This window comes from Lonchura striata, chromosome 3, assembly GCF_050655825.1.
Source record: "Lonchura striata isolate lonStrDom1 chromosome 3, ASM5065582v1, whole genome shotgun sequence".
NCBI lineage: Eukaryota > Metazoa > Chordata > Aves > Passeriformes > Estrildidae > Lonchura > Lonchura striata.
In genome coordinates, this window is record NC_140705.1 from 3,322,876 (window position 1) to 3,350,560 (window position 27,685).

Here is a 27,685-nt window from a genome sequence, read left to right on the forward strand (position 1 = left end):
GACTTCCTGGGAAGAGGCCCCTTTGCAGACATGCTGGGAGTGCCACCTGCAGTTGGTGTGGCTTCAGCCCTGGTTCCTAGAGCCTGACATAGCTCCAGGATGGTGTCACCACCCCTGAAGGTGAGGGCTGGGTCACAGAAGCAGGAGGAGAGGCTGGGTGAGGATCCAGGGATGAGGAGGTCTGTGTGGAACACTTCTGGTAGGTGGGTGGAGGCAATACTGGGGTGCAGCCACACCTTGTGGGATGGGGGGGATGCCCTTGGCTTCTCCTCCTGGTCCATGTTTTTGTCATGGTTTGAGGACTGCAGGTCTCCCTGAGATATTGGCAGCACCTTGTGGTTTCTGGGGAGTTGGTGCTCACAGCTCCAGGTAATTCCTGACTCCAACACCAGATGTCTGATGTCAGATGGGAACCCTCTGCAGCCCAGGGAGAGCAAGGGGCGAGGGCAGAGGGTGGCTCCTGTCACACAGCCAGCCTCCCACAATGTCATCCTGTGGAGGAATTGCTCTCTGGGATGGGGAGAAGGTGGATGAGGTTGGACACCTTCCACTATCCCAGGTTGCTCCAAGCCCATCCAACCTGGCCTTGGACACTTCCAGGGATCCAGGGGCAGCCACAGCTTCTCTGGGCAGCCTGTGCCAGGGCCTCACCACCCTCTCAGGCAACAATTCCTTCCCAATATCCCATCTAACCCTGAACTCTGGCCATGGGAAGCCATTCCCTGTATCTTGTCCCACCATCCCATGTAAATGGTCTCTCCCCGTGTTTCTTGTAGGCTCCTTCAGGAACTGGAAGGCCACAATTATCTCATTCCAAAGTCTTCTCCGAACTGAACTATCCCAATTGTCTCAGTCTTTCCTCACAGCTGAGCTGCTCCATCCCTCTGAACATCCTGGTGTCTCCTCTGGACTCTCTCCAGCAGCTCCAGGTCCTTCCTGTCCGAGGGCAGGGGCAGCTCTGCAGGTGGGGTCTCACCTGAGAGGGGCAGAGAGGGCAAAATTTCCCCTGCCCTGCTGCCCACACTGGGGGATCAACCCAGGACATGGGGGATTTGGGATGGGTCATGTCAAGCTCCCAGACCCCTACCTCAATCTGAGATAAATTATGAATTAATTTGTATTAAATACCTCATTGACAAATCTCTCCATTGCCAAAGTACCAAGTGGGGTGAACCCCACGTTTCTGGTCCAGTAATTCTCCTGGTTAGAAATTGCCTCCATATTCACCCAAATCCTCTTTCCCACACCACACCCTCGCACCACATTCATCTTTCCCAGGATCTTGCCCACAAACCTTTTTATCTAACGATTCTGGAATTAATATTTAAACAGCTTTGATTTATTTATTTTTTTTTTACATTTATGAGTGCCATGCAGGACAATGCATTCCAGGGAAAAATGTACAGTGAGAAAACACACCATGTATATAAATTTATACCTTAAACATAAATGTAGGTTCATATATATGTGCAAACTTATATGAATCTATGGCTTATTTATTAATTTGAGGTGCATATACCTGTATATAGAGAGGCATATGGCATGTACACATAAAAGAAAATATCTGACTTATGAGCTATATATTTATGTAGGTAAACCATATATGTTTTTATATATCATATATATGACCATGTACATGGTTTATTTATTCATTTCTACATCTATATGAACAATCTCCTGCTGGCAGAGAGTTGAGACCAGGAACTGCTGCCTAATGTAAAGACGGGAATTCAGTTTGGAAGTCAAAGTGGAGTAAATAAATGAGTATTTTGATTGTTTTGTATAAAAGACCTTTGAAATTATTTAGAAAAGCCCTTTTTAGAAATGTAGGGAATGTCACTTCTTGGCAAAACTGTTCTTCCTGGTTGTATCTCCTTGTTTTAAACTTCACATTCAGTGCCTGCTGTTCACAGTGAGTGACCTATCGCTGTCCGACATTATCACAGCGCAATAAATCATAAAAGTACACAAAATAAAATAAAATAAAATAAAATAGAGTACAATAAAATAAAATAAAGTAAATTTTTTTAAATGAAAGTAAAATAAAATGAATGTAGCTTCATACAGATGGAATTGCTGTCATTGGAAAGGCAAAGGGTTTGCTCACGGATGATGCGAGGAAGCAGCTGAAGATAAGGAGAAATTTGCTCTGCCAGGTTGCTGCTCCTCATGGAGGCATCAGGAGACCATGGCCAAGCTCCCACTATCCTTTCCCCGTCCCGACATTCCTGGAGATATTACACGAGCTGAACTTGTCTCAGATCCTGGCATCTCCCTCCGTGCTCCCATTCCCCCCTGCCCTTCTCTGGTTTCCCTCCCGAGCTGCAGACGGCGGGTCTGGGCAGAGTGTCCCGGAGCCAGGGCAGCAGAGATCTTATCTCTGCTCCTGGATGCTGGGAGGGAGGGATGGAGGAGCCTCTCCTGCCGTGGATGTGAGATGGGACCAGTGCTCAGCCGCTCCCTCCCTGCATCCCATCCCTGCATCCCCTTCTCCGCCACTCCCGTCCCCCCAGCTTTGCTCTGGGAGGAGGTGTTGCTTTAAATTTGACCTAAAAAGAGCATTGAAGTGACTCATTGGATTATAGACAGATCCACACGTGGATTCTGGGCTGAGACGAAGGAATCTCGTTCACATCAATTCATGAATCCAAGCTCAGACACGGATCTGACAAATTGTGGTTGATGAGAGGTTCCCCCCCTGCCACCCCAGCCCTGCGATTTAGTTCATATTTTGATAATCTCAAGACTAACAGGCCAGGCGGGGATTTTATTCATGCCTAGTTGTTTGGGGAAGGGGGAAAGCAGCCAGAAATCACCTCCCTGGACTGAGTGTAAATCAGGACAAACAGTAAACATTCTCCACACGGAGATGTGCCACCCAGGAGAGCTGGGGGATGATACCAGGGGAAGCAGTGAATATCTTGCTGTGGAGGAAAGGGAAAGAGCCAGGATCCAGCATTTTGCCTCTCTTAGAAAATCACTAAAGCAAGCAATAGTAATTGGAGAGCTACTTGTAAGCCGGGCATCTTCTCCCCTGCTAAAAGCTTTGCCTGTAGCGCTGAAAGAGCGGCTTGTGATAAATATATATATATTAAAAATATCTGCTCTGACAAGCGTGAAGCTGGAGAGGCAGAGAGGCAGGGGAGGAGGTAAGGTGGGTAGGAAGCATAAATCAAAATGTTTTGCTGCTCCTAATTAAATCCAACCTGTTTGTAACAAAACCCAGTCTTGGTCAACGGGAAGATTGGAGGCTGAGGAGCTGCTTGATGGCCACAGTGGCCAACAACTGCCTGAGCCTCACGCAGGAACAGGGGGCCTGGGAGTCCTTACATTGGGATTTGAGCTTCAGGAAAACCTCCAGCCATCTGTGCCAGAGGAGGCAGAGCAATCGCAGCCAGGCAGGGAGGAGAGGGGGGGAAAGCAGCACAGGGAGGGCTGGGAACCTTCTTGCTGCTCCACATCCTCTGCAGCCAGACAGCTGCAATGTGCTGCTGCCAGCCCTGCAGCCACCGCGGCCTCTGCAGCTGGGAATGGGTCAGAAAGAGCAAAATCAGGTAAAAGGGAGGGCTGGGGAGGGAAGGGGGTGAGCAGGGAACCATGCTGCTGCTGCTGCTGCTGCTGCTGCTGCTGCTGCTGCTGCTGCTGTGCTGTTCAGGGTGCTGCCTGCAGCGTGCCTGCGGCCCTCACGCATCTCCCAAAGGAGATGCAGGGCAAGAAAATATTCAGAGGAGGACGGTGAAGGAGATCAGGGTGATGGAACGGTTTCTGTACATTCAGGGAATGGTTTGGGTTGGAAGGGATCTTTAAGATAATCTCATTCCACCCCCTGCCATGGGCACGGACATCTTCCACTATCCCAGGCTGCTTCAAGCCCTGTCCAACCTGGCCTTGGACACCTCCAGGGATCCAGGAGCAGCAACAGATTCTCTGGGAAGGACCTGTGCCAGGGCCTAACCTTCCTCACAGCCAAGAATTCCTTCCCAAATTCCCATCTATCCCTACCCCCTGGCAGTGGTAAGCCATTCCCTGTGTCCTGTCCCTCCATCCCTTGTCCCAAGTCCCTCTCCAGCTCTCCTGGAGCCCCTTTAGGCTCTGGAAGGGGCTCTGAGCTCTCCCTGGATCCTTCTCTTCTCCAGGTGAACATCCCCAGCTCTCCCAGCCTGGCTGCAGACCTCAGAGCATCCCCACGGCCTCCTCTGGACTCATTCCAGCAGCTCCACATCCTTCTTATGCTGAGGACTCCAGGCAAACATGTCACAGAGACCAAGATTCTTCAGCCCAGAAAAAGGAGAGCTGATGTCATCTAAGATAAAGAGTTGCAAAATCCAGAGTCCCCTGCAATGAAGGATTTCTCTCTATATGGGTCAGTTGGGTGACAGTTCAAACCCAGCAAAAAGAAGGCTCCTTTTTTTTCTATGAAGCACAGCTAAATTGGGCAACTCCTCATAATGCCAAGGGTTTAGAAAAATGAATAACAGAGAAACTCAACCACCAAGGAACATTCTGTTATTAAATCAACAGCAGCACATCCATCTCAGAAGCATCCTGGGATGCATCCCTGTGTGCTTGCCTTGTTCTTGCACCCACCTGCTGTTACTCAACATATTCCTGGTGGACTTTAAACCTGGCCAACCACAGCTGTGGGTTTTTTTAGTCCCAAACATGGCCCATTTCAAGTTTCTCAGCAAATGCCACTCAAAAGTTGAGTTAAAATCTGCAGGGCAGCCTGTGCTGAGCCTGATGCTTGTGCCTGCAGGAAATTGCCCAGTGCCCTGAAATCCTGAACAGGGATGGGTTTGTCTTGGCTTTCCCAGGGCATCATCAAAATCTGCCCCAGCTGAAAGCAGTTTTAGCAACAGAATTGGTCAGAGTGAAACTGTGCGGGATGATTTGTCCCCATCCCACATCCTGTCTGCAAAGGGCATCACAGACCTGATGTGTTTTGGGGCCACCTGATGGTTGTTGGGGATGTCAAAGCCACTTGCTGAGATCTCTTCATCAAGGAGTGGTGCAGCCGGCCCAAAATCTCATACACAACCTACAGCTCTTCCCACTGTCCTGACCCTGCTGTGTGCCTTGCAGCACTGGTTTCCAAAAGGATTGGGGAATCTTTATGGGGAGTGAATGCTTTTCCAGTGCTCATGTGAATTGTGAGTGGGGATCTGCTGAGCTGTTGGGAAGAGAGGGGGTAAAGGAGAAAGCTCTGGAGAAACACACAGGCTGCTACTGCTCTTCAATCCAGCCAAAATAATCACTGTGAAACTCCCACAGGTTGGTGGAGGTGCTAAATATTGCTGTGAAGTGGGCAAAGTGAGGGTGACAATTAGATACTTGATAAGGGTTTATTTGTTTCTTCAAGGATGCATGGAGTGGGAGGTGCTGTAACAGGTTCAGGAATAGGCTTTGGAGTGATTTCCCTTACCTGGGATGGGGAATTTCACTTGAGAATGCCATCAGACCCCTGGATTTGCCTTTCAGAGCTATCCAGGTTTGATTTATCCACACAAATAATGGAAGAAAAAATACCCACGGTCCCTGCTGGTGATTTGTTCCCATTACTGCCTTCCCACGCTGTTCGAAGACGTGGAGCTTGTTCCAAGCTGGAATTTGACTGACATCCCACTCCAAACACTGGAGCTCACTGGGTGATTTTATCTCCTCCACAGAGCAGAGATTGCCTTGCTGAGGGTGAGTAACCAGTGGTGCCCATTGCAGGAGTGATTGTGCTTTCAGAAATCAAAGTTCACCCACTGGGCCTGCTCTGACTCGGGAGACAGGAGCCATGGGAACCATTGTTAGCATTTCACAGGAGAGTGGGCTGATATTTTTTAATCAACATTCGCATGCTTAAACTTTGCTTCTATTTTTTTTATCCACCTCCTTTCTCCTTGTACATTTTCCAGTGCACAGAAAGAAAGAAAGGAAGAGAACTTTTTAATTAAACTTCTGAAGAAAACTACAGTACAAAGCTGTTCTTTATATTGCAGGAGATAAATCACTGCAAACATTTGGAAAAGCCCAGACTTTGGTGCATTGTGGCAATGAAGTCACACATCAGGAATGATCTGGGGTCCAAGTTTGGCTCCTGGTTGAAGGGGCCACCAAAAGCTGAACTTGGTGGCTAAGGGACCAAACCAGTGTGATGCTGGACACATCTTGGCCAAAGTGGATGGGGCTTGGAACAACTTGGTCTGGAGGAAGGTATCCCTGCCCATTGCAGGGGGTGGAACAGGATGAGATTTAAAGATTCCTTTTATTGCAAGGTGCCTTTAAATAAGCAAAATGCTAAAGCTGAAAAAGCAGCAAGAAATGGATAATGCAATGAGCTGAGCTGAACTTTAGGTGAGTAAAGCATAGGCCTGGTTCTGAGGTTCTTACCCCAGAACAAATCCATTTGTGCTCCTCTAGGCACAGGTGTCCCTCCATTAACTGTGAAGGAACTCAAGGGAATGCCCAGAAATGTGTTTCCATTTTGGAGATTTTCTTCTGCTTAGATGATTCTCTTTTTCCTTTGAGTCCAACAATTAACCCAGCGCTGCTGTGTTCACCACCAAGCCGTGTCCCCTTGTGACATCTTCTGGACACTTCCAGGGATTCCAGTGGGGATTTCCACCACTTCCCTGTGCAGCTGATCCAATGCCTGACCCCTCCCACTACAGTGTCACAGTGGAGCTCCGGTGTCTGCTCTGCTGTCAGTGATGGACTGACTCCATGTAGGCTCAATCCACACAAATCAGTGGGATGCAGGGTTATAATGACCTTAAGGAAGGATTTTTGCAGGAGGAAATGAACAGGGGGGAAAAAAGCCCTCCACTCTAGACAAGGTTTCCTCAACCCCTCCTCAGCTGGCTCATGAAACACAATGAGCTGTCAAAATATCCCTCCACTGTTTCCAGTGAAGCTCTGGTCCTGCTTCCATGGACTTTGGAGCAGCGTTTTGGTCTCCAGACCCAATTCCCTGAGCAGTTTGGCAGCAGTCAGTGCAGCTCATGGGCAAGAGAGGGAGGGATGCCCCCTTCCACACTCTGGCCAGGAATATCCCTGGATCTAATGGCTCATCTCTGGCCTTGTCCCCCTTGTGCAGGGTCATTTGGCTCTCAGATGGATCATGCAGCCACTGCAGCTTGTCACCATGGGTAAGGTGAGCTGTGATAAGCCCAGCATCCCATAAAAGCTGTCCTCAACACTGACAGCCAGGGTGATTTCCCACCCTGTCAGCAGCAAAGGAAAAGGAAGGAATGTAATGGGGCTTTTCCAAAGCATTCCTTGGGCTAATCCTGCTGGCAGAGGGGCAAAGCAGGCAGGGGAAGGGCAGGATCAGTAACAGAGTGCAGCATGTGGTGGCAGGCCTAAATCCCCACAGCTGTATCCTCACATTTTCCTTTGCTCAGGCACCAGCTTTGGTTGACAAGGGGACTGCAAAGGTTTTCTGTCACACACTTGGCTTTGTGTAGTGCAATACTCAGGTGGAAAAGCAGATATCCTGTCTGGCTGGGGCTGCAGAGAATCAGAGAAGTATGGAGAAATCTGGAGGTCTCTCTCTGAACATCTGTGTCCACCACCTGATCAGGTCAGCCAGGGCTTGGCAACATCCATGATTCCAGAGCCTCCACAAAGATGGAGATTCCCCCACTTCCCGGAGTGCTGCACAATCTCCTGTGAAAAAGCCTTTCCTGGTGTTCCATCTGAGCATTCCAGCATCTTGGAGAAGCAGCCATGGAATCTCAGAATGGTTTGGGATTTAGGTTTGTGTTGGGAGGGACTTTAAAGAGCATCCAGTTCCACCCCCTGCCATGGACAGGGACACCTTCACTATCCCAGGTTGCTCCAAGCCCCGTCCAACCTGGCCTTGCACACTTCCAGGAGCAGCCACAGCTTCTCTGGGCACCCCATGCCAGGGCCTCCCCACCTTCACAGGGAACAATTCCTTCCCAGTATCTCATCTAAATCTCTCCTCTTTTTAGTATCCAACAATTCTTGACTAAAAAAAATGGCTTAATGGGAAAAGATAAGCAAAGTGTGAATTTTGGTATCAGTTTTGCATTAGAAATAAAAAGGCATCAAAGAAAGCAGAAAAGTGCAAGGATTTTTTGACTGACATTTTACAAATCAAGTGTTTCAATCTCCCATGTCAGCACTTAGCTCAAAAGAAAATGGAAAAATCCCTCTGAAACAAAGGAACTTTTTTTTTTCCAATATCCTAAAGCAGAGGGTGAGCTGCACTGGGAAAGGGAAAGTCTGCCTGCTGAACATGGAGGGCGCAGGAGCACTTACAATCATGTAGTAAAATCGGGGACGGATCCCTCTTCCTCCAGGTTTACTCCTGGATTTCCATCCGTGCTTGAACTCAGCCTTTAGCAAGACGTGGGTTTGCCTCTCTCCACGCTGCAGCCCAGCAGCAAAGCAGGAGTTCAGAGACCACAGCAGGCATTATGTCATCCTGCGAGGAGGAGCTGGGCGCTCCTGCAATGACTTCTTTCCAAACCCTTTCATCCAATCCCTCCTCTAGCAGCACTGCTGAAGAACTGGGGGGAAAAAGGAGCCTGGCCCCGGGGATGGGTGTTACAGGAGGACATCCCACATCAGGATGTCCCGACCAGCATCCCAGAAGGAGAAGAGCTGCGGTGCCGGGTTGAGAGGGGTGGAAGTGCCTCCCTGGCTGTTGTTCACCTGCCAGATCCCTCCTGCTTGCAAGAAAATCTGTGTGCAGCAAAAGGTGATGTCATCCCTTCCCTGCTCCTGAAATCCAGCTCCTTGCTGAATGTGGCTCAGGGCTGGTGTTATTAACAGTCCCTTTTGACACATCCTGTGCTCTGATGATTTCTTTCTTTCTTTCTATTTATTTTATTTTATTTTATTTTATTTTTTTTTTCATTTTCCACCCCTCTTTTCCTCCTTTTGCTGCACACTGACCAGGCTCCTGAGACTCAGGTTGATTAAATTTCTATGCCTTGCAGCTTCCCTGGAGTCCACATAATTTATGTAAATACGAGAGATAAGAAACGAGGGGGAATCACAAGAAAAAATGGAGCATTAAGCCGCCAAGATCCATTAAATTCTCCATCACCCTTTTCAGAATCTCAATGCTCAGCCACACCACCCCCATGTTTTCCCCCTGCCACAGCGGCGTGGATCAAATGAACACTTGTCGGGCTGAGGAGATCCATGGGATCAGTCCCACCTCCTGCCTGAGATCCGGGTCTAGCCCTGCCTGTGGTGGATGTGTGGTGACACATCCCGAGGGACAGAGGTAATCGTGGGTAAAGCGAGGTGAGCAGGGTGATCCCGTTCAGGATCCTCAGGAGAGCCTCTGCAATCCCCCAGAGTGTTTCTGTGCTGTCAGCTGAGCCCACGGGCACGACCTGAACGTGGCCCCAGACCAGCCTTTCAACCCCAGTTCCTGGAAAGTTGTGCTGGGAAGGAGTAGGAGTTGTGTCAGCAGCCTGTTGTCTTCCTTTGTGCAGTCTCTGCCTTGCCTAAATCCTTCCTAATCATCCTGATGGTTGAAACCCCCTTCTCCAGCCTGTCCATCACTCAGCTGGGCAGGTCAGGCTTCAGAGCCAGCAAACATCTCCCTGGAACAGTTCCAGGAAAACTGGCACTGCAGTTTGGTGATCTGGCTTGTTAAAACTTCTGTGGAATCATGGAATGGTTTGGATTAGAATGGATATTAAAGATCATCTCATTCCACCCCCCTGCCATGGGCAGGGATACCTCCACTATCCCAGGTTGCTCCAAGCCCTGTCCAGCCTGGCTTTGGACACTTCCAGGGACCAGGGGCAGCCACAGCTTCTCTGAACAACCTGTTCCTAGCAGTGTTTTGACCCCCAACAAGAAGCAAAACCCAAAACCAATTCCTGAGGTTGGTTTGGCAGGTGTTCTGGAAGGGGGACAGTTCCCAGTTGGCAGAGTGGATGGGAATGCTGTTTTGGGAAGGATATAAGGACATGAGGAATGGGAAACACGGCAGTCAGGGCATGGCCAGATTGAACCAACTGGCCTCAGAGACAGAAAATACATCTGGGAATCTGTTCTGAAGGTGCACAAGCACTTGGCACTGGGACAGGCAGCTACACATGTGATGCCTGGTTTTACCTTTAATATATTTCATACTCTGCACTGCTTTAGTGTGTAGTCCTGAGCTTCATACTAAGGGATGGCAAAATCTTTGCACAGAGTAGAGACAAAACAATTCCTTCTCTAGCTTAGGACCAAGGACAAATGATCCAAACTTCAGGCCCAAGACCATGAACAACATGGACTGAAGAGACAAAAACAAGGATGGGACTTCATGGGCTGGAGCTGTAATTGGACAATTAACTCCAATATGCAAATGGAGCAGAACTTATAAAAATGTGAGGCCTTGTGACCGGTCATCCATTTTTGTGACCATTTTGGGTTCATCTTGGGTGTAGCCCTGGCTGGGCTCCTGTGCTGCCCAAGGTGAATCCATTGAGGTATTTTAATAAATCTCTACTTTATTCTTTAGCTCTGTCTGATCTCTGTTTTAGGTCAGCCTGCACAAGGCATCACAGGGACACACACATGGACACCTCTGCCCGTCCCGAGCCAGGCCCAGCTCAGTCACCACAGTCACAACACTCCCAGTCAGAGCAGGGCTGGAAGGGCACCTGCCCCCACAAATGACAGCTGAGACCTCTTGTGACAGCACCAGGAGCCTCGGGGCTGTGCTGTCTGCAAGCCACTCAGACCCAGAAAGCTCCTCTGAGACACAGCCTCCTGCTTCTCTGGGACTTCCAGTCCTGCACAGAAAGTGTAGTTAACCCCAGCTCCCGGGAAACCTTTCCCTCTGCAAATGGATGGCACTGGGAATAATGCCATAGATTTATTTTAAAGTTTTGAACTCACAGGCATTACTTGAATTGCTTTTCTTAAGTGTGACAGAGAGAAACACCTCTTTAATGGAAGCAGAGACTCTCCAAAAACAATATGCTTTCAGGATGCTCGAGCTTGAGGAAAAACCACAAATCCTGAGTGGTGATGACATCCCAGGAGAAGTCACTGGCTGCCACTCAGCCCTGTCCCTAACCTGGATGCTGTGGTACTACCATGGGTTTTTCTGCCTTCAGTGCTTTGTAGAGTCAATCCTTGGTGCCTGTGCCCAGGACACAATTAACTACTCCAATAATCTAATATCAACTTATAGATCTTTCAATAGTCATCCAGGATCATGGTCTAATTAAGACTACAAATTAGTTAATCATGTGTGATGAAGTCTTCTAAGAAAATTACACCCAAGGCTTCCATTCTGCCGGAGCAGCAGATACTTCTGACAGAGCCCCAAAGCAGAGACTAAAAGAGTGGTGATTAAATGGAGTGATGGATATGAAAAAAACAAAGCTTTGTAGGTTTCAAAGAAGGAGGCTACCTATAATCTGCAGCTTGGAGTGCTGAATTATTTGAGACAAACTTGATTTGGCAGATTCTCTTGAAATATCTGATAATTTTACAAACCACTCAGTGGCCAGCAGTTGAAAGAGACCTATTGAGTCTCTCCCACTGGAGCAAAATATCTAATTTTGAGCAGTGGGGCAGTGAAACACACACCAAGACCACCAGTGATCACAACCAAAAAGGGCCAAGGAGAAGTGACAGACTTTTTGAACCTCCAGACCTGCAACGAGAGCGACCCAGCCCTCTAAATAACGCGCGCCTGACATTCCTCAGGGTTTGAAAGGTCTGTTCCTTGGCTTCATCCCGTGCCATGGCTGCATCATTTGCTGTGCTCTCACGCTAGAAATGACAGCAGTCATTAGGAACAATTTATGCTCAGGGAAATAATTATGGTCATTAATGGGGCTGCAAAGCAGAGGCTCTCAGGGAGCAGGAGTGGAGCGGTGGCAGCCGCCCGTGCGTGCGCCGTGACTGATGGGCTCAGCAATTAGGGTGTTCCCAGGATTGGGCATCCCAAAAAACTCAAATCCAAGCTCAGGAGGCAGCCAATACCTGAAAAGTCCAAGGGGTGTTTGGGAAAATCCAGTGGGATCACAAGAAAAGCCACAGCAATTCCTGGGAGAGTTGGCTGGACACAGAACAGGGTGAGTCCCCAGAAGTCACCACTGACCACAGCTGGCAGTTTTAAATCTGCTGATAGTAATTAGTGAGTGGTGACAGTGGCTGTTAATGAGGTAATATCTGGCTTTTGCACCACAACTTCACAGAAATACAGTCCAATATGGAATTGGAAATTTTTGCAAATGTCTGCAAAGAGATCCTAAGCTGGGTTTCCAAATCTTTGAGGCAGCTGATGGCATAGGCAGGACCCAGCTGTGTGGAGGAGATGGCTCATGCTCTTGGTTAGCTCTCCCATTGGAAAATAAAGGTTGAAGGAAATCTGGAAGCATCCAATGGGAATGACATTTTCAGGGCAGCTCACACAATGTGACCCAGGGAACACTGTTCTAAGGAAATCAATGAGAACATGGAGAGCTGGACTCGATGATCCTTGTGGGTCCCTTCCAACTCAGGATATTCTGTGATTCCATGTGTGAATTCCAGGAAAGTCCTGCCTGGATTTCCTATTTCTATGAAAAGCACAGCATTGTTGGCAGTTAGCTAATAAAGCTCATTTGGGTTGTCTGGACAGTCTCCTAAAGATTTAATACATTACTTAAAAGAGTGGATTTGGAAAGGATGCTGGTCAGTGAAATTGGCCAATGGTTGATTGATAACACAAATATGTTGATTGATAACACAAATATGTGCTGCATTTGCTGAGACCAGCTAGGAAAGGAAGTTTAACCCAGCCCATGGCAGTTCTTATTTAAGGCAAATCTCTTCCATGCCCTGAAAGGGGGCCTGAAATCAGCCTTGCTGGGCACTCTGGCCACAGCTATGAGTTTTAGACCATCTACACCTCTTGGTGACCAAGTTATACTTTTGGAGACCAATTTCCCAGCTGCCTTTAGAGGCAGACTGAAAAATATCTTGTTTCTTCAGCAGAGAAATGACTGGTCCTGTTTGTGTCCCCGTGTTGCTTGCAAGTTCCTAGTCCTGAATTGACTTCCAGGCTGAATTTTGCCAATTCAGCAGCTGGGATCTTGTTGTGATTGAACTTGATAAATTCAGCAGCCTTTTAGGGCAGGGGATGTCCCTGGTGTTTATTTAGTGAGCCAGACGAAATCAATCCATGCTGTTGTACACAAATGGGGAATTTCACTGTCCCTGCTTGCCTTGGGATTCCCCTTGGTGGCAGGCAAGGCGTGACCAGAGGGAGAAGCACGCAAGCAGGGGGTTGGTGGGGAAAGAAGGGCTTAAATCACCACAAAAGATTATGTCCTGCCAAACTTCCCACATGGCTGAATTAAGCAAAATCAACTAACTGGCTTGAGAATGATGGTGTTGTGGCCATATGTCTCCAAGGGTTCCTTGGCTGGGAAGGAAGGACCAGCAACATTGTCCCACCTTCAGTAAGGTCCTGAGTGCCAGGAGGACGAATATATTAATATATATAAGATAATATTACTATAAATAATATGATAATATGTATATTATTATTCTAAGTGTAAAATATGCTGAGATGTCACCAAAATACAAGTGGTGGTGCTTTCACTTGCAGGATGACCAGAGAGGAGGGGAATCACAACACTGCTAAAACAGGACACAGAGGTTACATGGCTACTCAGGCCTTGGTGCTGCCTCCCAGGCTTCAGCATTTCTCTAAATAGTTCATTTAATAAATAGATCTTTTCAGGAGCCTCTCCCTGCGGCATTCCAGCAGGTATTACATTGAACATGGTGGCAGGAGGCAGCATGGCCAGACTGGCAGCATGGAAATGCCTAATTAACAGGGAAACAACCCAGCAGCCATGAAGGGAATCTGAAGAGGCAGCATGGAGAGATTAAGGCAGCCAGGAGACTGCCAGGGAATCAATCCATACAGGCATGGGAAGAAGAACTGAGGCCAACTGCAGAGATGAGCATGGATGGTAATGATCACAGAGTCACAGAGTGGTTACAGTTGGAAGGGACCTTAAAGATCAACTCATTCCAACCCCCCTGCCATGGGCAGGGAACCTTCCACTGGGCCACATGCAAGGAAAACACACATATTTTTATCCCTGCATTGCTGGGGACAAAGTCACACAGGACCTGAGTAGGAGTGGTGCCAATGGCAATTCCCAAGCCACACCTATTTGGTGAGTTTGAGACTGAAATTAAAAATGGGGGAGTTGACTGAACAGTCTCCTGGGAGCCTTTCCAAACTGAAGTCCTCTGTGACTCTGGGAAATGCCTGCAGTGGGGAAGGCTGTGTCCAGTCAAAGCCATACAGTCCAAATCCAGACAGGAATGTGGGCTCCAGAAACTCCCTTGCAGGAGCCCTGCTTGGAAAGAGTGTCAAAGTTTGATATCAAAGCCAAAATGCAAATAAATTCCATAAACTTGCTTTCCACAGGGAATTGGGCAACAGCTCAGAAGGAGGGCTGAGAAACAAGACTCTCCACTGGAGGTTGGTCCCTTGCAATGTGGCCACAGAGCTTGGACAGTCCCCAGGTGCAGGGAAGAGAAAGCCAAACCAGCCAGGTTGGCATTAACAACTTCTTTGGCCCCTCCAAGCCAGGAAAAATATCCAAATGGGAAGATAAAAATACAAAAGAACAAACCCAGAAAAAAAAAAAACAAAACACCAAACAAAACCAAAAAAACAAAAAAAAAATAAAAAACAAACAAACAAACAATAAAAAAAAAATAGGAGATGTGTAATAGTCCACATGAAGCAGAGGAAGCCAAGTTGCAGACGAACAAAGTATCCTAAGGCTGTTTTCCTGCCTGAGGCATGTTCACCCTGGCTACCCTGCAGAGGATGAGTTTAGGGCTGAAAACGTTCCATTTTAGGATCATTAAAGGCTTTTGCTGTGCTGGTGCTCAGGGCAGAGCAGGGGCTGGCCCTGGGTCTGGCCATGCTCGCAGGGCCAGGTGGAAGCGGCATCTCCACAACCCCTGCGGGCAGGCTGGAGAGGCTCCTTCCCTCTCCCCCCTGCTCCTGCCACGATGCAAGGAGTGGGAGGCAGGATGACCTACTTGTGTCATGCCCTGAAAGCCTCTTTTTGCTCCAGCCAAGGCATCTCCATGCTCCCAGGCTCCTGCTCTGCCTGCTGGAGCTGTCTGAAAGGATTTTGTTACTCCCCTCTTCCCTCCCCTCTTGTTTTCCACCCATCCCCTTGGCTCACCTGGGGCTGGGAGGGCTGCAAAAGCATTTTGAGAGATCCAGTAGGAACAGGAAGCAGAAGCTGGATCATTTCCATCCCATGGTTTTGCTGTGGGAGGGGGAGATGTGGTGGAGAATCATCCCTTGACATTGCATTCCCGAGAAACAGGAATCCAGGTGTTCTCCTTGATGAGAGATGTAAATCCATTGGTATCATTTGTGTCCCTCCAGGCTGAGGGCAGGATTATGGAAATCATTCTCTTCTCTCTCCCCTCAAGGAAGGATGGGAGAACTGGGCTTTTGGGGATATGGGGATATGGCTCCTTTTTTTTTTTTTTTTTTTTTCTTAAGATATTTATTTACCTGCTTAGCCAATAATATGTGAGAGATGAGCATTTCCAAATCTCTCAGAATCAGCAACTGTGCTCCTTCACTGATTTTGGAGGTATAACCCTTGTTGACTTCAGTGGGAGCCAAGATAGTCCAGCTCTGCAAAACCCAGCCCTAAAAGTATAAGTTCTATTAATCCTTATTTTTAAAAGATTTTCTTTAATAAAAACTATTACCACACACATTTTCACAGGTTTTTGGCACAGCCCCTACAAAACCAAAGACATTTTCACTGCACTTTGTGAGACACTCATAAAGAACATAATGCCTGTGTTACTGAGCTCTCAGAGATATTTCTTGGTCCTTTACTTGCAGCTGTGGCCTCAGAGCTGTGACAGATTTCATTTAAGGCCCTTTATTTCCAGCTATGATGTGCTCTCATTTAATCAGCCCAGTCCACCCCCTTCCCACCTTCCATGTGGGAGGAAGCTGCTTCTGGAGTTGGGAGACACAAGGAGCAAACCCCACAATTAGACAGGTAATGACATTTTCCCTCTCCCATGGGTGAAGAGTGGCTGTCATAGGGACTTCCCTGAGGAATAGGTTGAGGGAGCTGGGGGTGTCCAGCCTGGAGAAGGCTCTAGGAAGAACTTAGGGCCACTTCCAGTACCTAAAGGGCACTTAGGAAAAGAGGGAGAGGGACTTTTTACATGGGAAGGTACTAATAGTATAAGGGGAAATTATTTTAAACTAAAAGAGGAGATATTTAGGTTAGATGTGAGGAAGAAATTGTTCCCTGTGAGGTTGTGGAGGCCCTGGCACAGAGGCCAGAGAAGCTCTGGCTGCATCTGGATCCCTGGAATTGTCCAAGGCCAGGCTGGATGAGGCTTGGAGCAACCTGGGATAGTGAAGGAGATGTCTCAGGTTTTATCTTTTATCTTTTTCAGATTCTGTACTGCTTTAGTGCATAATTCTGAGCATCATATTAGGGGATGCTGAGCTCTCTTCACGGAGTAGGGAGACAGAACAATTCCTTCTCTAGCTGGGGGCCAGCGACAAAGGATCCAAATCTCAGGTCCAAGAGCATGAACAACAAGGGCTGAAGAGAGAGAAACAAGAAGGATGGGACTTCATGGGCTAAAGACATAATTGGACAATTAACTCCAATATGCAAATGGAGCAGAACTTATAAAAGTGTGAGACCCCATGACCAGCCATCCATTTTTGTGCCCATTTTGGGTTCATCTTGGGTGTAGCCCTGGCTGGGCTCCTGTGCTGCCCAAGGTGGATCCATTGAGGCATTTTAATAAATCCCTACTTTATTCTTTAACTCCTTCTAGTCTCTGTTCTAGGTCAGCCTGCACAAAGCATCAAAGGTGTTGTGGTTGGAATACATCCTTTAAGTTCCCTTCCCACCCAAACCATCCTGTGATTCTGTGGTTCCCTGCTGTTGAGTTTTCCCTGGACAGAAATAGTTGAACACACTGCACACCTGACCCTTCCTCTGGAAGCTGCTCTGCCTTAGGATGGATCCAACTGGAGATGTCATTCAAATTTTGTCAACTTAATTGTCCACTAAGACAAGGCCTTGTGACAAAGTCATGTGTGCTGCCCTTCAGAATACACACTGCTCAGGATTGTGTCTAGATGGATTTTAATAAATGATCCAGAGTCTCCAGGGAAAGAGATTCCACTGAAAAGCACAAGGGCAAACCAGTGTGTGGCTCTGTGAGCAGGATTGCAGTCAGACCATCCCTCCTGTCCACTGGTGCTTTGTGCAGGCTGACCTAGAACAGAGGCTGGACAGAGTTAAAGAATAAAATAGGGATTTATTAAATGGATCATCTCAATGGATCCGCCCTGGGCAGCATAAGAGCCCATCCAGGGCTACACCCAAGATGAAAAAAAATGGTCACAAAAATGGATGACTGGTCACAGGGTCTCACACTTTTATAAATTCTGCTCCATTTGCATATTGGAGTTAATTGTCCATTTATAAGCTTTAGGTTATAAAGGAAGGAAATCCCATCCTTCTTGCTCTTCTCTCTTCAGTCCACATTGTTAAAGGGCCTGAAATTTGGATCATTTGTCCTTGGTCCTAAGCTAGAGAAGGAATTGTTCTGTCTCCCCACTCTGTGAAGAGGGTTTACCATCCCCTAACAGGAAGCTCAGCATTACACACTAAAGCAGTGCAGAATATGAAAAATATAAAAGCTAAAACCTGAGGCATCACCACAAGCACCTTGTGCTGTGAGGTGCTCAGAGACCCTCGAGGAAGAGCATCCCTCAATGCTCTTGGTGGGCTCCCAGCACAATAAGGTAAATTTGCAGTTCCTGGGACCCCAAAGAGCAGGGTCCCTGTCCTCACTGCAGACCTGGCTGAGAAAGCCTGGCCAGTGTCTACACATTTACATCATCACCACAATCATTCCCCCCAGGAGCACATCAGGAGGAAGTTAATGTGAAGGGAAGGCCCTCACCATCATCTGCTCCAGAAGTGACAACGATCCCTGGTCAGCCTGATCTCAGGGGGACTCACAGCCCAAGGGTGGCCGTGCAGAAGGTCTGACCCTGCTGCACTCCAGGACTTCACCCCAAGGCTCGTTAGTGCCAGCCTCCCTGGGGACCTGAGCTGTCTCACTTGGTCACATCACAGGGGCAGCAGACAGATGATTTACAGAGCGCTCCCCTCCCTGACTTCATTTATTTTGTATTTCCCTCATCCTGGTGCTGCTCCAGAGCTCCCTGTGCAGTGCAGCTCCTGCCACTTAGAGCAAAACCTGGGCTGGACTTCAAACCACGAAGAAACATTTGAATGTCCCACCTTTAAGGCACCACTCCATCATTATCCCTGCCCTGTGCCAATTCCAAAAGTGCTCCTGGGAACCACCTGAGCCAATGCCACTGGCCCAAAATCACACCCCGGCACTGCCTAATCCATCCATACAGCTGGAGTCTGCAGGTGGCTCATGGAAATGGTGGAACAGCTGATATTTCAAGCCAGTTTCAGGCACTTTTAAGACTTTCCTTTCTCTTTTCTTTCACCTTTTTTTTTTTTTTTTTTTTTTTTTTTCCTAAAAGTAGAGTGATTTTCTTTATGCTGCTCCAGAGCTGGAAAACTCTGGGATAGAGTAAAGGGTTCTATGCTCCAGCGCTTCAGATCACTGATGGGACCTCTCCTTTCTCTGTGAATAAATCAAGACTCTGCTTTCCATCTCCTCTGGGAATGTTCAAAAAGCCCCTCCCTGCACTCAGGCAGGAATTCTGTTTAATTCATGCCAGGGGGAATTTCCAAAAAACAGTATCACAATCCCATCAAGCCAAAGAAAGCAACAAGAAAGGGAAGACCCCCTCCCCACAGGGGTGTTGGAGACTCCAGATGATGGAGAGTACGAGGCCTCTCTGCCCAGTCCAAGCTGTCACCTCCCTCATCAGCACAACTGATGCAGCATCAGACAAAAAAGGGTTCAGCACCAACTTTTTGGGTTCTGTAAGTTAAATATTCCACAGAAAAGACCCAGTTATCCCTCGGATACCCAACCTGTGTGCTCCACACTTTGGTCTCTGGAATGATTCCCACACACAAGAGGTGAATTATCACTGGCCCAAACAAATCCCCAAATATGCACCATCCCCATCAGAGGTCAGATACCCCGGGATCCTTGGCTAAGGCAGCTTCCACAAGGAAAATACATGGAACTGTTGGAATGAGTCCAGAGGAGGCCACAGAGCTGCTCCAGAGCTGGAGCCCCTCTGCTCTGGAGCCAGGCTGGGAGAGCTGGGGGTGGTTCCAGAGAAGAGAAGGATCCAGGGAGAGCTCCGAGCCCCTAAAGGGGCTCCAGGAGAGCTGGAGAGGGACTTGGGACAAGGGATGGAGGGACAGGACACAGGGAATGGCTTCCCACTGCCAGAGGGCAGAGATAAATGGGATATTGGGAAGGAATTCTTGGCTGTGAGGAAGGTTAGACCCTGGCACAGGTCCTTCCCAGAGAATCTGTGACTGCTTCTGGATCCCTGGAGGTGTCCAAGGCCAGGTTGGACAGGGCTTGGAGCAACCTGGGATAGTGGAAGGTGCCCCTGCCCATGGCAGGGGGTGGAAACTGGCTGAGGTTTAAGGTCCCTTCCATCCCAAATCACTCTGAATCTCTGATTGTGTGTTAAATTATATGCACCAATCATTCAACATCATTACTAAACAGGTTTGTTTGTTGTGTGTGTGTTTTGGTTTTTGTTGTTTGGTTGGGGGTTTTTTTTGCCTCTTTGGTTTTGCATTTTTCAGTTTTGTTGGTTTTTTGTGTTCATGGTACCTCAGATAAAGTTTCTTGTTTGCTTCAGACTTAAAAGTTCTTCAGCTTTAGGAAAAAATAAACTAGTAAAAATAAAGGAACGCTAAATTAGTGGTTAGTTAAAATCATACACTGAGTGGTAAAAAATAGATAAACTATCAGCACTGTGCCCAGAATGAAGCTCTCACAAATCCTTGTCCCAGTCAGGTTACTCATCTATTAAACCTTTGGTGCAGATTTATTTTCAGGGGGGAAAAACTCACTCTGGTTACAGCAGGAATAGAGTTTAGAGTAGAATTGCTATTTCCCAGTGGTGCTGGGTGCTCCTGCACTAAATCACATTACTGCAATTTAAAATACAACCACACATCTGCTGAGGCCTGGGTATTGCTCACATGTGTGTTTTTCAGTCTGAGGCAGGTATTTTTACGTGAATTTTTCCTCCTCTCAGGGATATAAAATGAAGCTGAATTCCTTTGCATTTTCCATGGATTCTCCTGCCTATCCTGTTGGATACCAAAGCTCAGCTGCTTTGTGCTAATTTCTTAACCTGGTTTTGTGGCAGGGTCCCAGGTGGATTGAACTAATTTGGAATAAGGCGTGTCTGATTCTGGAATAGGAGCATCAACACAGGGAATTAATTATGAACCACTAATGTCAGGTGCACAGTCCAGAATAAGTCCTTGGATAGATGAAGCTTAAGGCCATCATCTCTAATTTTTCTCAAAAGCAAATTATTTTTTCCTTCTCTGTCTCTTGATCTGCCCGTCAGGAAATAGGTTCCCTGCCCATGCCAGAGAGATTGGAACTGGAGAATCTTTAAGGTCCCTTCCAACACAAACCTGTGGGGTTTTTTGGCTATGAAATGGCCACATAGATATTTTGTCCTCACCTCATTCCAACCCCTGATCACTCAAGATCAGGTCTGTGAATGGGGTACTCAGTATGTAAAGTCCTTCCTACATTTACACTTGGCCTGGAAGTCACCAGGATTATCTGTCTAAAAACTTACTCAGATCACAGTCCCCACCTTATCAGAGCTCAGCCAAATACAGATCATAGAATTCCAGAATGGTTTGGGTTGGAAGGGACTTGAAACATCATCTTGTTCCAACCCCAACACCTTCCTCTATCCCAGGCTGCTCCAAGCCCCATCCAGCCGGGCCTTGGACACTTCCAGAGATCCACGGGCAGCCAAGCTCTCTGTGCCAGGGCCTCACACCCTCACAGGGAAGAATTCCTTCCAAATATCCCATCTATCCCTGCCCTTTGGCACTGGGAAGTCATTCCCCCTTTTGTCCCATTTAAATCCTTGTTTAGCTCTGGGTGCCAATTACAGCACCTCCTGTGCAGCATCTTAAGGAGGTCAAATTTAAATCCAAAAAGCTTTCTTGTAATGAAAACCTTGGATTGTGGGTGTGTTGGCTGACAGAAACTACCCTTTTATCCTGGGAACCCCATGTGCTGGATTGCCAGCAGATTTCCAGATGTCTTTTTCAACCCCTTCAGTCCCTTTTCGGAGAAACCATTGTCCTGCAGCCTGAAAGGAATTTTCCACTCAGGAACTCCAAAATCCTCCTTGTTCTCCTTGAGAAAGTTCACACCTGCAGGTGGCTGCCATGAATGCATAAACTTGCTTTTCTCAACCTCCTCTCACCATCCCACCCCAGCCCCCAGTGGTGGAAGGACAATGACCCAGGACATGGCTGTGACCTTAATCAACCCCACAAAGCTGAGGACAGCAAAAATTCATCAGTTTTAGCTGAAAATTCCTGGAAACAGAGAAATCCTGAATTTGGCTGTGAATTCTCCCAGCCTAAGAACTCTGCAAACTTTGGATTTTCCTCCTTTGTGTTAACCCCATCTTCTTTTGGGAACAAAAAAAAAAAAAAATGATGGAGCTTAAAAAGATGAATTACCTGATCTGCATATTCAATGGAGCTCAAACGCTCCATAAACGCGACATGAGTTTTAACGGTATTTAATGGTTTGCATTAATTAATAAGTCTTTAAAAATGTCAGACATTTGTAGATTTAAAAACTTCATAATTTTCAATAAATTCAGTGGGGCTTAATGAATTCCTGCAGATTTATACAGCTTTGGAAACACATTCCCTCTCAAATAACATCAACAGTGTTTGTGATTTTAAGATGAAGGAAGAAAGACAAGAAGGGAAAAAGAGAAAGAGTGGGAAGGAAACGGAGTCGATTTATTATGTTGTGATTTACTATGAAACAGATTTATTTTTCATTTAATTTCAATATTTTGTTACGTGATTGATTTTTTCAAGCAATTCTCTGAAGAGCCGTTGATGCAATTATGGGTGGGGAGCTCTGCAAACCTCCATGTGTCTCTATACAGACTCAAAGGATCATTTAGGTTGGAAAAGACCTCTGCGACCATCCAGTCCAACCTGTGACCAACCCCACCTTGTCACCAGCCCAGAGCACTGCATGCCATGTCCAGACACGAACACCTCCAGGGATGGGGACTCCAAACCTCCCGGGGCTGCCCCTTCAAATGCTTGGCAACCCTTATCAGGAAGAAATTCCTTCTGATGCCCAACCCGGTGCAGTCTGAGGTTCTGTCCTCTCATCCTGTCCCTGTTCCCTGGGAGCACAGCCTGACCCCCCTGGCTGTCCCCTCCTGTCAGGAGCTGTGCAGAGCCACAAGGTCCCCCTGAGCCTCCTTTTCTCCAGGCTGAGCCCCTTCCCAGCTCCCTCAGCCCCTCCTGGTGCTCCAGCCCCTTCCCCAGATCCATTCCCTTCCCTGGACATGCTCCAGCCCCTCAATGTCCCAGAGCTGTCCCCAGCCCTGGAGGTGCCCCAGCAGCGCCAGCACAGGGGACAGCACTGCCCTGGCCCTGCTGCCACCCCAGAGCTGGCACAGCCCAGGTGCCTCTTGCCCACCTGGGCTCATGTTCAGGCACTGCTGATCAGCACCACCAGCTCCTTCCCTGCTGGGCAGTTTTCCAGCCAAACAAATCTACATCAGTATCTGGATTTGTATGCATATCCACACAGCTGTGCACACACGCACACAAATATATATTTAATATCTAAATTTTGCTGGCATTATTTCTGAAGGAAACTACTCCAGAAATCCAATTCCACACACGTATCCTAAAGGTCAGCTTCTTATATCCATTTGGGATGAACACAAAAACTGGTTATTCCAATTCCTCCCCTCACCTTTGGTAATTACAGATTTTGGAGAAGCTCTTTTGACCAGAAAGAAGCAAAGTAAGAGGCAGGGGCAGGGCTTGAAGCAGAGCAGGGGAGGAAAGAGAACATAACTCATCCTCATGGGTGGCATCTGTGTATGAATGGGCTGGGGTTTATCCTAAAACAACTTCCTGTGCTCATGATGGAAGAAAAAAAAGAGGAATCATAAAAACAATGAGTGCAGAGAGGGGAATGAGCCTTGGCTGTGGCTTGTACAGGGAATTCTTCTCCCAGGCATCTCACCAGCCTTCTAGTTGGGATCACTCATCCCACTCCTACACACTGGATATACAAATACCAGGAAATGCTCACTGGAATGCTGTCCCTGCCTTTGTAAAGGCCACTCCATGAGGGATGAGCAGGGAATGCCACAGGACCTGTTGGCTGCTCTCAGGTGGTGGGGCTGGAGAACAAATCACAGGGGGGAATCACTGCAGGTTCCAGAGGGTTGGCACTGCCTTTTCTTAGTCATCATCACCACACAAAAATCAGAGCAGAGGCCCCACAAAGAAATGGGATGGTGCCAATGCACGTCAGGATCTTCCCACAGATTTGCCAGCAGGAAAGTGGAACAGGTTGTCCAGAGAAACTGTGGCTGCTCCATCCCTGGAAGTACCCAAAGCCAGGTTGGACAGGGCTTGGAGTAACCTGGGTTAGTTGAACATGTCCCTGCCCATGGCAGGGAGTGGCTGAACTTTAAGGTCCCTTCCCACCCAAACCATTCTAGAATTCTATGATCTTTCACCAAATATTTCTCATTTTTAGTGATTTATCCACATTCTCTGCCCAGCTGTAGGCAGCATCACACAATTTCAGCCAAAATGGACCACTCTGGTGCTGCCCATTTCCAGCACAAAGTTTCCTTCCTGCATTCTGAACCTCCCTCCCTTCACTCATCTCATTTTATCCCCACTCCTGCTCATCGCCGGCACAACAAACAAGGAGCCAAAGGTCTGCAGAGAAATGATCCCAAACTCCTTATCCTATCCTCAAACTCGTTATCCTTATTATCTCCGCGACGGCGGGGATGCTCTTCCCCCCTCCCCGGCTTTGGCAGGACCCTGTGTCCAGCCGGCAGCTCGGTGCCCGTGAGGAGCTCGCAGGGATGCTGCCCATCCATCTGGAGATTTGGGTACAAGCTGCTGACGTGCTGCTGCCTCCGCTCGTCCGACGGATCCCGGCTGTGCCCCTGGCCCGATCCCGCCGCTCATTTGCCGACACGGATCGGCTGCTCGGGCTCGCAGCATCCCGGGAGCTTTCCTGGCCATCGGCTTGGCCGGGCTCGCTGAGCTGGGGGACTGACAGAGGAAGAGTGTGTAATTGCAACAGAGGGGAAAGCTGCGGGGGGGTTTGTCTCGGGATGACGAACGGGAAAGGGATGAGCAGTCACGAGAGTGGCCTGAGCTGCTTTGAGACACTGCAGCCAGGAGAAGGGGGTACAGATCTCTCTCCTCGTCCCCGAGGTGATGCAGCAGCACCAAACACGCTGCTGTGACCACCAAACCACACCCGGCTGTGTATTTCAGAGCTGGACTTGAACTGATGTCAAAAAAAGTCTTGCTAGGACCAGAACAGCCTGATGGACTCTGGTGGCTTGATAAATAATCACTAATTAATGTCTAATCTTTGTGGCTGTATCAGAGCTGGGCACTCATGGGCTGACGTGACCGTCTGGGTCTATGAGCACTGGGAAACTGAGGCACAGAGCAATGATGACCAGTTTGATCACAGAATCACAGGATGACCACAGTGACCACTGCAGGACCACTGCAGGTCCTCTAGACCGACACCCTTGCTCAACTAGGGCTCCCTAGAGCAGGTTACTCAGGGTTGTATCCTCACAATTCTGGAATATCCCCAGTGAGGAGACTCCACAGCCTGTCTGGACAATCTGTTCAGTGCTCTGTCCCTGCACAGGAAATTTCTTCCTCCTGTCCAGGTGGAACTCACTGGGATCAGTCCCTGCCCGTTCCTCTGGTGCCATTGCTGGTCCCAGAGCAGAGCCTGGCCCTGCTCTGACCCTCCCTGCTCACAGGGACACCCAGGGCTGAGGGCTCCTCTCAGCTGTGCCTCCTCAAGATGCTCCAGTCCCTTCACCATCTCTGGAGTCCTCCAGTGGACCCTCTCCAGGAGCTCCATGTCTCCCTCCATGATGATTTCCTGAAGGAAATCAGCCTTCCAGGGGCATGTGGGAAAGCACAGCACTCTGCCAATGGAAACACATAAGTCATGCTCCCTACAAACACCACAAACTTCATCTGCCAGCTGAAGCTGGACATCAGACTGGTTGGTTTGGTATCACTCATCTTGCCTAAATCCAAAGGGAACATCCCAAGGCAACACAAGTGGTTGGAAGCACCAAAAAATGGAAAATTTGAAGAGCTTTTGGAAAAGAGAAATAAATTTTCTTTCAGCGCCGCCTTCTGCCCTCTGTCCCTGGTCCTCCTTGAAGGTTTGGGAACTCACTGTTCTGAAGCTGGGGTGATAAAAAAAAAAAAAAAGTCTGTGCCCTTTTTGGATAATATAATAAAGACTTAGATGCTTTTCGGACGTCAGCTGCTGCCAGTAATCAGCGCTTCGCAGCTGCTGAGTCACAAATAGCTTGAAAAATATTTCCAGTCCTTGCTCTTCTGAGAGCTAATCCCAGAACGGGCAGTCATAAAAAAACATAAATCCTCAAATTACCAGAATGGCCCCAGAAATCTCTTTTAAGGAGATTAGTTCGATGTCGGTTCTGGATTGTCTTTACCTCGTTGTTTCTCCCCTGTGTTCCTCTCTCCTCTCTTTTCCTTGGACATCCCCACAAGGCTGGAAAAGTCATTCCCCTCATTCTCCAAACACTCCCTAAAAGCTTGGGGTCTGTTCTGCTCCTGGCATGGACGCCGTGCCCCCTTCCCACACCTGTCCTGTCCCCTCTGTGTGTGTGTCCCTGTCAGAAGATGAGATAAAACACTAAGCACAGAGAGATTATTTTTGGGGGGTTTTGGGGGCTTGTTTTTATAATTTATAGTGAGAACAGAGATTTTTCCCTTGTGGGCTTGTCCACAGATTTTTCACCCTTCAGTCCAAACATAAACCTTTGCCACAACTGCCTGCAGGAGACCTTACCCTGGTGTCCAAAGGGCTCCTTCAAGTTTGTATTTAGCTGTCTCAAAATTGTTTTATGCATTATTGTTAAGAAGAAAAAGAAGAAATAACCATGTCCTTCATGACACTTTTTTATAAGGGAATGCCAAGCACGCTGCAAGAGTCGTCACCATTAATTAAGCAGAAGAAAGGCCAGCTGAAGCCCACGTGAGCGTGTCCATGCAGCTGTTGGCATCATTTTGAATAAGTAAACATATAAATATCAAAACTACACCAATTCTACAGAAATTAATTTCTATTTTTTTTTTTTATTTTTCAATAGATATGTTTAAGTGGGTTGCAGAGGAGGACATGGAGTTGCTCTGAGGGCTGAAGTCCTTGGCTCTGGAGCCAGGATGGGAGAGCTGGGGGTGTTCCCCTGGAGAAGAGAAGGATCCAGGGAGAGCTCAGAGCCCCTTCCAGGGCCTAAAGAAAATTATGAAAAAGAGGGAAAAGGACTTTTCACACAGGCAGTTGGTGATGGGACAAGGGGGAATGGTTTCAAAATAAGAGAGAGGATATTTAGATTAGATATTAGGAAGAAATTCTTCCCTGTGAGGTTGGTGAGACCCTGGCACAGGATACCCAGTGAAGCTGTGGCTGCCCCTGGATCCCTGGAAGTGTCCAAGGTCAAGTTGGATGGAACTTGGAGCAACCTGGGATAGTGGAAGGTGTCCCTGCTTATGGCAGGGGGTTGGATGAGATGATCTTCAAGGTCTCTTTCAACCCAAATCATCCTCAGACATGGCAGAGGATCAGGAAGCATCAGGTAATTCTTGTCAGATAAGTTCTTTTGTAGGGAGATGATGTGGTCAGATGTTGATACTGTCAGTTCGAAGCCATTTCCCCTTGTCATTCCAGGTCCTTATTCCAAGTCCCTCTCCAGCTCTCCTGGAGCCCCTTTAGGCTCTGGAAGGGGCTCTGAGCTCTCCCTGGATCTTTCTTCTCTCCAGATGAACACCCCCAGCTCTCCCAGCCTGGCTCCAGAGCAGAGGGGCTCCAGCCCTTGGAGCAGCTCCTTGGTCTCCTCTGAAGGGGGGTGGCTGTACCCAGACACTCTGTGGGAGCAGTCCCAGTCCCTGCCCCACGCCTGGGCACTGTGTGGGTCAGGGCTGGTTGGCCTTGGCCCATCAGTGCCAGGACAAGGAGTGGTGCAGGCAGTGGGATGCAGACCCCGTGTCAGGGTCCCAGCACTGCTGCATTTGCACAGACTCACTGTGGCTCTCCCTGCTTTACCCTGGCTGCCCCACTGCTCTTCCCCTCTCTGCCTGTGACCCCAGTGTGCGACATCCTCAGTTCCATAAATCTCATTCCCTTCCCTTCCCGAGGACTCAGTGAGAATGGGAAGACAGGAGGCACCCACACTGAGACAGCCCAAGAGGAGCACAAGCCTCTATCACTCAGCAGAGAATATTTTTAACATTAACAATAATATCCGGGTGGCCTGGCCTACAAAATGCTGCTCCAGGGCATCCATCCCAACGTGGCAGCGTTCCCAAGTGGCTGCTGGGACTCTCTGAACTAAGTTTAGCCCAGAAATGAGCTCAGA

At 48.2% G+C, this 27,685-nt stretch overlaps 1 protein-coding gene and 1 long non-coding RNA gene across 2 annotated transcripts in view; one reads left to right on the forward strand and one right to left on the reverse strand.

The window, feature by feature from the left end:
• Nucleotides 1-27,685, reverse strand: part of XKR6 (XK related 6) — a 206,546-nt gene that overhangs the window by 84,091 nt on the left and 94,770 nt on the right. The window lies entirely within an intron of this gene.
• LOC116183442 (uncharacterized) lies at nt 2,376-4,330 on the forward strand. Its single transcript, XR_004148084.3, has 2 exons — nt 2,376-3,554; nt 4,137-4,330. It is a non-coding gene; the product is annotated as an uncharacterized LOC116183442 (long non-coding RNA).